Source organism: Apodemus sylvaticus, chromosome 18 (genome assembly GCF_947179515.1).
Source record: "Apodemus sylvaticus chromosome 18, mApoSyl1.1, whole genome shotgun sequence".
Taxonomy (NCBI): Eukaryota; Metazoa; Chordata; class Mammalia; order Rodentia; family Muridae; genus Apodemus; species Apodemus sylvaticus.
Genome location: NC_067489.1, coordinates 9,225,956 through 9,233,616, shown reverse-complemented (window position 1 = coordinate 9,233,616; position 7,661 = coordinate 9,225,956). Strand labels below are relative to the sequence as shown.

Here is a 7,661-nt window from a genome sequence, read left to right as displayed (position 1 = left end):
TTAAAAGGGCTTTTGTTAGTTCTTTTAGAATTTTATACAATGTATTTTTATCACATTTAACTCCAGTCCCCTTCCTCCTTCCAGACCTGCCCCACCTCCTGGTCTCCTCAGCAACTTTGTGGTCTCTTTTCAAAAACTGTATCATTTCTGGTCTATTTCTTTCCCCTTCCTTCTCTAATTTGTCTCATGCCCCTGCCTCAATCATGGCCTCTCAATTTTTATTGTTAAACTTGCATGCACACATACACATGTTTATGCGTCAATAAAGCCTGAGTGTATCTTGCAGGTATATGTCCATTTCCTATGCAGGTTTGGCCTGCCCACAAGCAGTCAATCATCCTTCAGGCCCTTCAGTGATTCTGGGAACATGTTGGGGGAACCCATAAGTGTCAGCAACTAGAGCCCTGGACCCTGAGCTCCATGGAGTTTCTCAATCATTCACGCAGGAATGGCTGACTTGAGAGACAGAATTCACAAACCACAGCCCCCATCAGGGCTGGATTTGGAATTGCCAGGCTGACCCCAGAGGCCAAGCGTGATGGCACAGATCTATAATCTCTGCACATGGGAGGTAGTGACGAGAGGCTCAGGAGCTCAGGATCAGTCTGGAATACATGAGACTCTGTCTCAAAAGAGGAGAGCAAAGAAAAAAATATAGAGAACCCCTATGTGAGGGCTGAGTCTTGTTAACTACTAAAGCACAGCAGACCGAATGCAGGGTGCTGAGATCCAGAAGAAGAGACCTTGAGTACAGGGCGCTGCATAAGCATCACTTGAGACTGCAAGCTCTTCCTTACAGCCCAGGGGCCTGGACTCTGGTGGCCATCGTCAAACCCCAAACCAGGCCAATGCAGTGAGTCATACACCGCATATTTCTGGCTCCTACGCTGTACCAATCTTTCTCACTCTGGGCACAGTAATGGAAGCAACTCCTCAAACAAAAACAAGAAACACCACATTTAGTTGGGGGATTGCTAACAGTTTTCGAGGGTTAGTCTATGAGTATCATGGGGAAGCAGGCAGGCACGGTGCTGGAGCAGTAGTTGAGAGCTTTACATATTGATCCCCGGGTAGCAGGCAGAGGGGGGGAGATCCAGTAAGACGGTCTAGCGTGCGCTTTTCAAGTCTCAGAGCTCCTCCCAATACACACCCTCTCCCACTAAGCCAAACCTCTGAATCCTCCTCAGACATTTCCACTGTCTGGCGACTAAGCGTTTAAATATATTCAAGGCATCCTCATTTAAACCATCACCACGAGCTGGTGTGAATGAGTGTCCTGTCTAGCACTACAGCACCATGAATTTGATGGAATCCTCATCATTAGCATCTCAGTACTGCTCAACTCTGGATTCGAAGCCAGGGTTTCCCTTGCTAGTAGAAGGTGAGAAGAGGTTAAGGGACGGTGTGTGTAGTGTGGTGTGGTGTGTATGTGTGTGTATGATGTGAAATATGTGTTTGAAAGAGAGAGATGTATGTTTGGTGTATGCAGGATATGTGGGGATGGAGTGTGTGGGGCATGTGTAGTATGTGTGAATGGTGTGTGTGTGTGTGTGTGTGTGTGTATGATATGTGTGTGGGTGGTATATGATGGTGTGGATGATGGTGTGGTATGTGTGGGGTGTGTGGTCGGGGGAGGGGTGTTGAGATGGAGTATGGGTCTGTTCAGTCTAGGCCAACCCTGAGCTGTGGATTTTCCTGCCTCACCCTTTCCACGCCACACTAAGGTTACAGGTGTGGGGTATCACGCCGGATCATAAAGTTTTTTTAGCAGGCACTTGGTGACTATTTCCTATACAAGCTACAGGAGCTGCCTCTGCTCAGCTTGGTGCTGCAGTCTGGTGACCGACCGGGAGCAGAGGGAAGCCAGGGGATGTAAACACGAAGGCTTCCAGGAGAAAGATCCCATCCTGCCAGCTGGAGGGCTTGGACACAGTTTACCCAAACAGTCATTGCCATGGAGACAGGGAAGTCTGGACCGCTGTTGCCAGCAGGATCCAGCATGGCTCCAATGGGGGGAAACGACTTGGCTTCGTGGGTCTCGTGGGTCCTCAGACAATTTGAAACGCACTGAGAGCGGGGAGCTGGGGCTGAGGGGCTGGCAGACTCTCAGCCCAAGCAAGGCCAAGCCTCATTCAGCTGCCCCACTCTAGATCGCTAAGCCAGCCTCTCACAGCAGGGGGTAGAGAGGCCAAGCATTTTTGGTTAGGCAGGCAATGGCCAAGTTGCTCATTAAAAAGAAAAAAGAAAAATGAAAATAATAGTCAGGGACAAAGGGCCTCTCCGCAGGCTGGGTGAACTGGATCCTGAAAATGGTTTTCGGAGCTGGCCTCCACTTCTCTAAGCTTGGGAGAGCCAAGATAAGAAGCAGGATGCTGGTTGGGACATGGATTCCTGTTACACCAAAAACAAAACAGAATTCCTGGAGACCGAAGAGGGTGCAGTTTCTAGGAGCTGGTGACAGATCAGAAAGCCAAAGTGTCCCTAGTGATGATCTACCATTGTAATCAGAGTGGTTAGGGTCACGACTAAGATCCTAGCCGTTCTAACAAGTTAGATTCAGCTACCCATCCTCAACAAACCAATTTAAGAAAATAAAAACCATAAAAGATTTAGTCAATGTGATTCTATAGGAAAGAGGAACAAAGAGGTCTGGTGATCCCAAGTCCATCATTAGAGCTCTGACCTGAGCTTTAGGCATAGAGGCAGGAAGTGTAAGCATAACTGCGCATCTTTGACCTGTCGTCTGGACTCCGGTCTCCTTCAACACTAGGAAATCTCTCTGTGGGAATCGATTTCCAGTCTGGCTGCTACCACACAGATTAGACTTAACAGGATTGTTGAGATGTGTGCCTAAAGTAACTTATGCTTTGTAAAACACTTTTTTCATATTGTTCCTTGCTCCAAGAGACTCCCATTTTACATGCAGCTTATGACACCATTTTGAAAATGGAAGCTATGAACTTGGGCTGACAGGTTATGTAGTAGAAACTGTCAAATGGCTTATCCCTGAGAGTAGAAAGAGTACCACCCTATAAACTCACTAGGGTAAGGTAAGTCAGGGCTGTAACGCCCAAGACCAGCCTAAGCTTGATCAGGGGTCCTGAATAAGGGGAATTTTCAAGTGGCAGAAACAACTCAAGGTCAAATCACAAGTACAAGCCGACATTCTCATAGTCTGCTTGAGAAGGCTCCCTAAACAGGTTTCTTAGGTAGCTCTTGGCTCTGTAGTCTGCTCAAGACAGCTCTCAATGACACTCTCATGCCAGAAAAAGTTCTAAAAGCTCTGGAAAGCTCATAAGTTTCCTGACCAAAGTCAGAAAACCTGCTAGGAAAAAATGTTGGATTTTCTAGAAAAAAAAATTATAAAAGAGCTGTTAGTTCTCCAAGCAGTTTTCTCTGGATAGTTGCTAGGAAAAAATTCTAAAAGAGCTGTGTTAGCTCTCTAAGTAATTCTTGGGATTTCCGACCAAGGTCAGAAATCCTGTTAGAAAAATTCTAAAAGAACTATGAAAATTTCTAAAAGCGCTGGGCTTACTCTCCAGAGATCTCCAGACAGCTCAGCACTTGCTAGAAAAAAAAAAAGTCTAAAAAAAAAGAACTTATCACACTCTGCTAGCTCATCTCATACAAATCAAAAGCTCAAGTCTTTTATTTACATATCAGTTCAGTCATTTACTCCTGGTTCCCTCTTGACAAGTCAGTATTCTGTGACCTTAGCACCTTGACTCTTAGAAGACAGCAAGCACACTTTTTTTTTTAACATGTCAGATGGATTCAGAGATCTGCCTGCCTTTGTAAGCACAAACAATAAATTTAGCTGGGTGAGATCCCATCCTGAGATTGCCATTCAATTGTGCCTGTCCCATGCTGACCTTGAACTCAGAAATCTGCCTGCTCTTGTATCTTTCTGACAGGTTGGCTCATAGTGCAGCTAATTCTGTTTTTATAGGTTCATGAAGCCCTTCATAATTCATATTGCATCATTTTATCTTTCAAAAATCATGTATTTTTTTAAACTCATGTTTTCAGAATTCTTTCCCACAGCCTTAAGGGCTGTCCTGAAGGTCATGACATTTACCATTTTTGCTAAGGATAAAAAAACACCCTTGCCTCCTAGATCCATGCTGTCTCTGATTAACATGGAGTCATTAGCTTTGGCAGAAAGGACGTTCCCTTGAAGGAGGAACATAAAGTAAAAAATATAAACAAGTCTTACACCTAGCAAACGTCAGCACTCGTGGAGGCCCATAACCTGCTGGCTCTGTTTCAGGGGCGGGAAACCATGTCACATCATCCCTTCCACATGGCCAAGCAGGACTCAGCATTGTAAGCACACATCAGCATTTTAAAACCATATCAAGAAAGCCCAAGAACTTATACACATTAACTGAGGAAAGAGTACACGGCTCATGTGGGCATTATAAAGATGAAGAAACCAACACCGTGATGGCAGAACCCTCCAGAACCCTGTCACCTTTGTCTCTTAAACCCTTTGTAGCCATTCTGAAACCTTGAATACACTAAGACAGTGAAAACCTAATATTTTCCATGTTACACAAGTCACAGTAGAGCTCCCCCTCAAAACCCTTGTTTTCATGTCTCAAAGGCTGACCCAAAAACCCCTGTGGTCCAACAGTTCACCCAAACACTAACACAATTTAACTGTCCCTGCCATGCAAGATGACCAAATAGATCAACATACTACAAATTTGTTCAAAGAACAAACTTCTAAATTGGCAAAGCCAATCACATAAACATTGCAATGCCCAAATAGTTCAACAGTACCCCAGTGGCTCAGAATAAACCAAAAGACAAAGACAATCATTAAATGACAGACATTGAAATGATTCTAAGTAAACAAGAGCTCAAAAGAGCTCGTGCTCTAAGTGCCTCCATCACAGCCTCACCAGGGCCAGACTCTCAAGCCCAAAACTAAGCCCAAGCTCTCTCTTCTCTGCATCACCAGGCTTGATGGGTCACACCTGTAATCTCAACACTGAAGACCAAAAGAAAAGAATTGCCACAATTTTGAGGTCAGCATAGGCTACATAATGAGTTCTAGACCTGCTTGGACTGTTGAGTGGCAAGGTGGAGAGTGGGAGGGGAGGAGAGAGGAGGGAGGTAAGGACATAGGAAGCTAGGTGGGCATCAGATTGTCCCAACTGGCAGAATAAACTGTGGAGTGCCAGCCTTGGGCACAGGTTTAAAGTCAGCCTTGGGCAGATTAGGAGATACTTTGGCTTCCCCAGATGACTTATAAGAAACAAAGAAATGGACATAAGGAGCAGATTGGAAATAGGTGATCTAATTCTGAAGCAGTGATTTGTGATTTTTAGTGTGTTGAGATAATTATATAAAATGAATGAATGGGAAAAATAGTAACCACTGTATGTTCGAAGCTCACACTTGCATGGCTTTGGATATTCGGTCACTGCTGTCAGAGACAAAACTGTAGCAAATGTAGCTTAAAGGTATCATGGGCTCAGCTCTGAGGCTCCAATCAGGGATTCCTCCTCCAAGCAAGCACAAGTTTCCTATGAGTGAAGGATCAACAGGCCTTTGAGGGCTGAGGACACAGAACAGACCATGAGAGGTCCTTCTATGGCTGCTTTTCTTGCAGAATCAGGTAGATGGCGCCTCTTTGTTGCCCTGACTCTGGTGGGATGGTTTTTCTTGGTCTCTGGAGTTGACTTGGTACTTCATTTAAAGTCGGTACTGTAGTCCACTCTGGTCCGTGCGCATTGCACAGAAAGTCTGCTCTAAGTAGAAACCTTCTTGCCATAAACATAACTTGCTTTATTCCCTCTAGCCATGGGCCCCTCTCTACCCCTCCCCAGAGGCTGGCTTTTATCCTGGTCTCAGTGAAGGACTCACAGGTTGGGAATTCTGCATGAGAAGAGGCTTGGCTATGGCCTCTCCATGGTGTGGCTGCTTGTACACACACAGAGATTCTGAGGCTCACTCATGACAGTACACGCATCATCTTTACATTGCCTGGTGTTGCCTTGTGCCATACCCTACCATTTGTGCGCAGATCCCCAAATGGTGGCCATTTGGGAGTTCATGATATTGACTGTCTCAGGAAGAGCCCTGTGTACACATCCTGCCATTGATGGGAGGGTTAATGTTTTGTTCCTTTGGGGAAGTCATGCAGGTGTTAAAATATCAGGTGTAGAGCAGTTGTGTTTAACTTCTTAGGATAGAGCTAGCTTTCCAGAGCAAGTTGTGTGTGAGGCACCTGTTGGTGTGTCCCAGACTTAGAATGATGAGCGTTGCTTAGATGGGCGGTTCTGTTGGCAGTGATGGCACTGCACATCTCTTAGCATGCAGACCATCCATGTCTTCCTATATGGACATCTACTCATATCTGAACACAGGAGTTCCTTGCCCATTCTGGATACAGTTCCAGCATAGCATATCTGTGCTGCAGGTTTTCTGAGCCTTTTCTTGGCAATTTTTTTTTTTGGGCAATTTTTAAAGAGAAGATTTTAGATGTAATGTGTGGTGCTTTGAATATGCTTGGCCCAGGAGTGGCACTATTAGTAGGTGTGGCCTTGTTGGAGTGGGTGTGGTCTTGTTGAAGGAAGTGTGTCATTGTAGGGGTGGGCAACAAGATCCTCCTCCTAACCATCTGGAAGCCAGTCTTCTCTTGTTTGCCTTTGGAACAGGATACAGAACTCTTGCCACGCCTGCCTGCTTCCTGCCATGCTTCCTGCCATGCTTCCTGCCTTGATGATAATGGACTGAAGCTCTGAACTGTAAGCCAGCCCTAATTAGATGTTGTCCTTTATAAGAGTTGCCTTGGTCATGGTGTGTCTTCACAGCAATAAAACCCTAAACAAGACATAATGAAATCCAACCGATTCTCATGGGGTTTGTGCTCTAGAAATTTCCATCCACCCCAAGTAAAAGATTTTAGCCTATGTTTCCTTATACAATTTGTACAGTTTTAGAATTTGAATTTTGTTTATAACCCTTTTTGAGTTTCCTTTGTATATGCTGTGTTAGATAAAAGCCAGCATCTTAAAAGTAAAATCTGAATCTAATTGTTGGAAAAACTTTTTTCCCCAGTTGAATTATTTTTTGCTCCCTATTGAAAGTTAGTGTATCAAGAAAACAAGCCTGTAATTCTAGCTACTCAAAAGTCAGGCATGAGAGACTCTTGAGTTAGAGGCCAGCCTAGAGGACACTGGGAGAACTTATCTAAAAACAGGCCTGGAGGAAGGGAGGGCACACTGAAGGGAAGGGAAGAGGAAAATAATCTACCAAACATGTGTGGCCTATTTATTTGCAAAATAATTTTTAAAGAAAAATTGCAAGATATTTTCCTCTGTTTCCGGCCCATACCCTGCTCCATTCTGCTTGGCTGGCCAGTGCAAGTATGTAAATGTGAATGTATGTAAATGTGCACTATGTAAACGTGTACTTACTTTATGACCCAGCAACAGCATCCCAGGCCTGCAGCGTCAGGAATACGGCTTTATTTACATGTGCCCAGAAGCTTTGCTCTTCATAACCGAAGCACCTGGCACTGGCTCCACACGTGGGCAGTGTGCCAGCGCCTCAAGACACTCCTGATAATAAAAGGACCTAGGCACGACTTGGAACCTTCAGAGAATCATGATGAAGCAAACCGAGTCATACACTGGGTCACATAATAT

The 7,661-nt window shown here is 44.9% G+C and overlaps 1 non-coding gene across 1 annotated transcript; it reads right to left on the bottom strand.

Moving 5' to 3' along the window:
• Nucleotides 1-3,453: 3,453 nt before the first annotated feature.
• On the bottom strand, nt 3,454-3,516 carry LOC127669065 (U7 small nuclear RNA). Its single transcript, XR_007974274.1, has one exon. It is a non-coding gene; the product is annotated as a U7 small nuclear RNA (small nuclear RNA).
• Nucleotides 3,517-7,661: the final 4,145 nt, after the last annotated feature.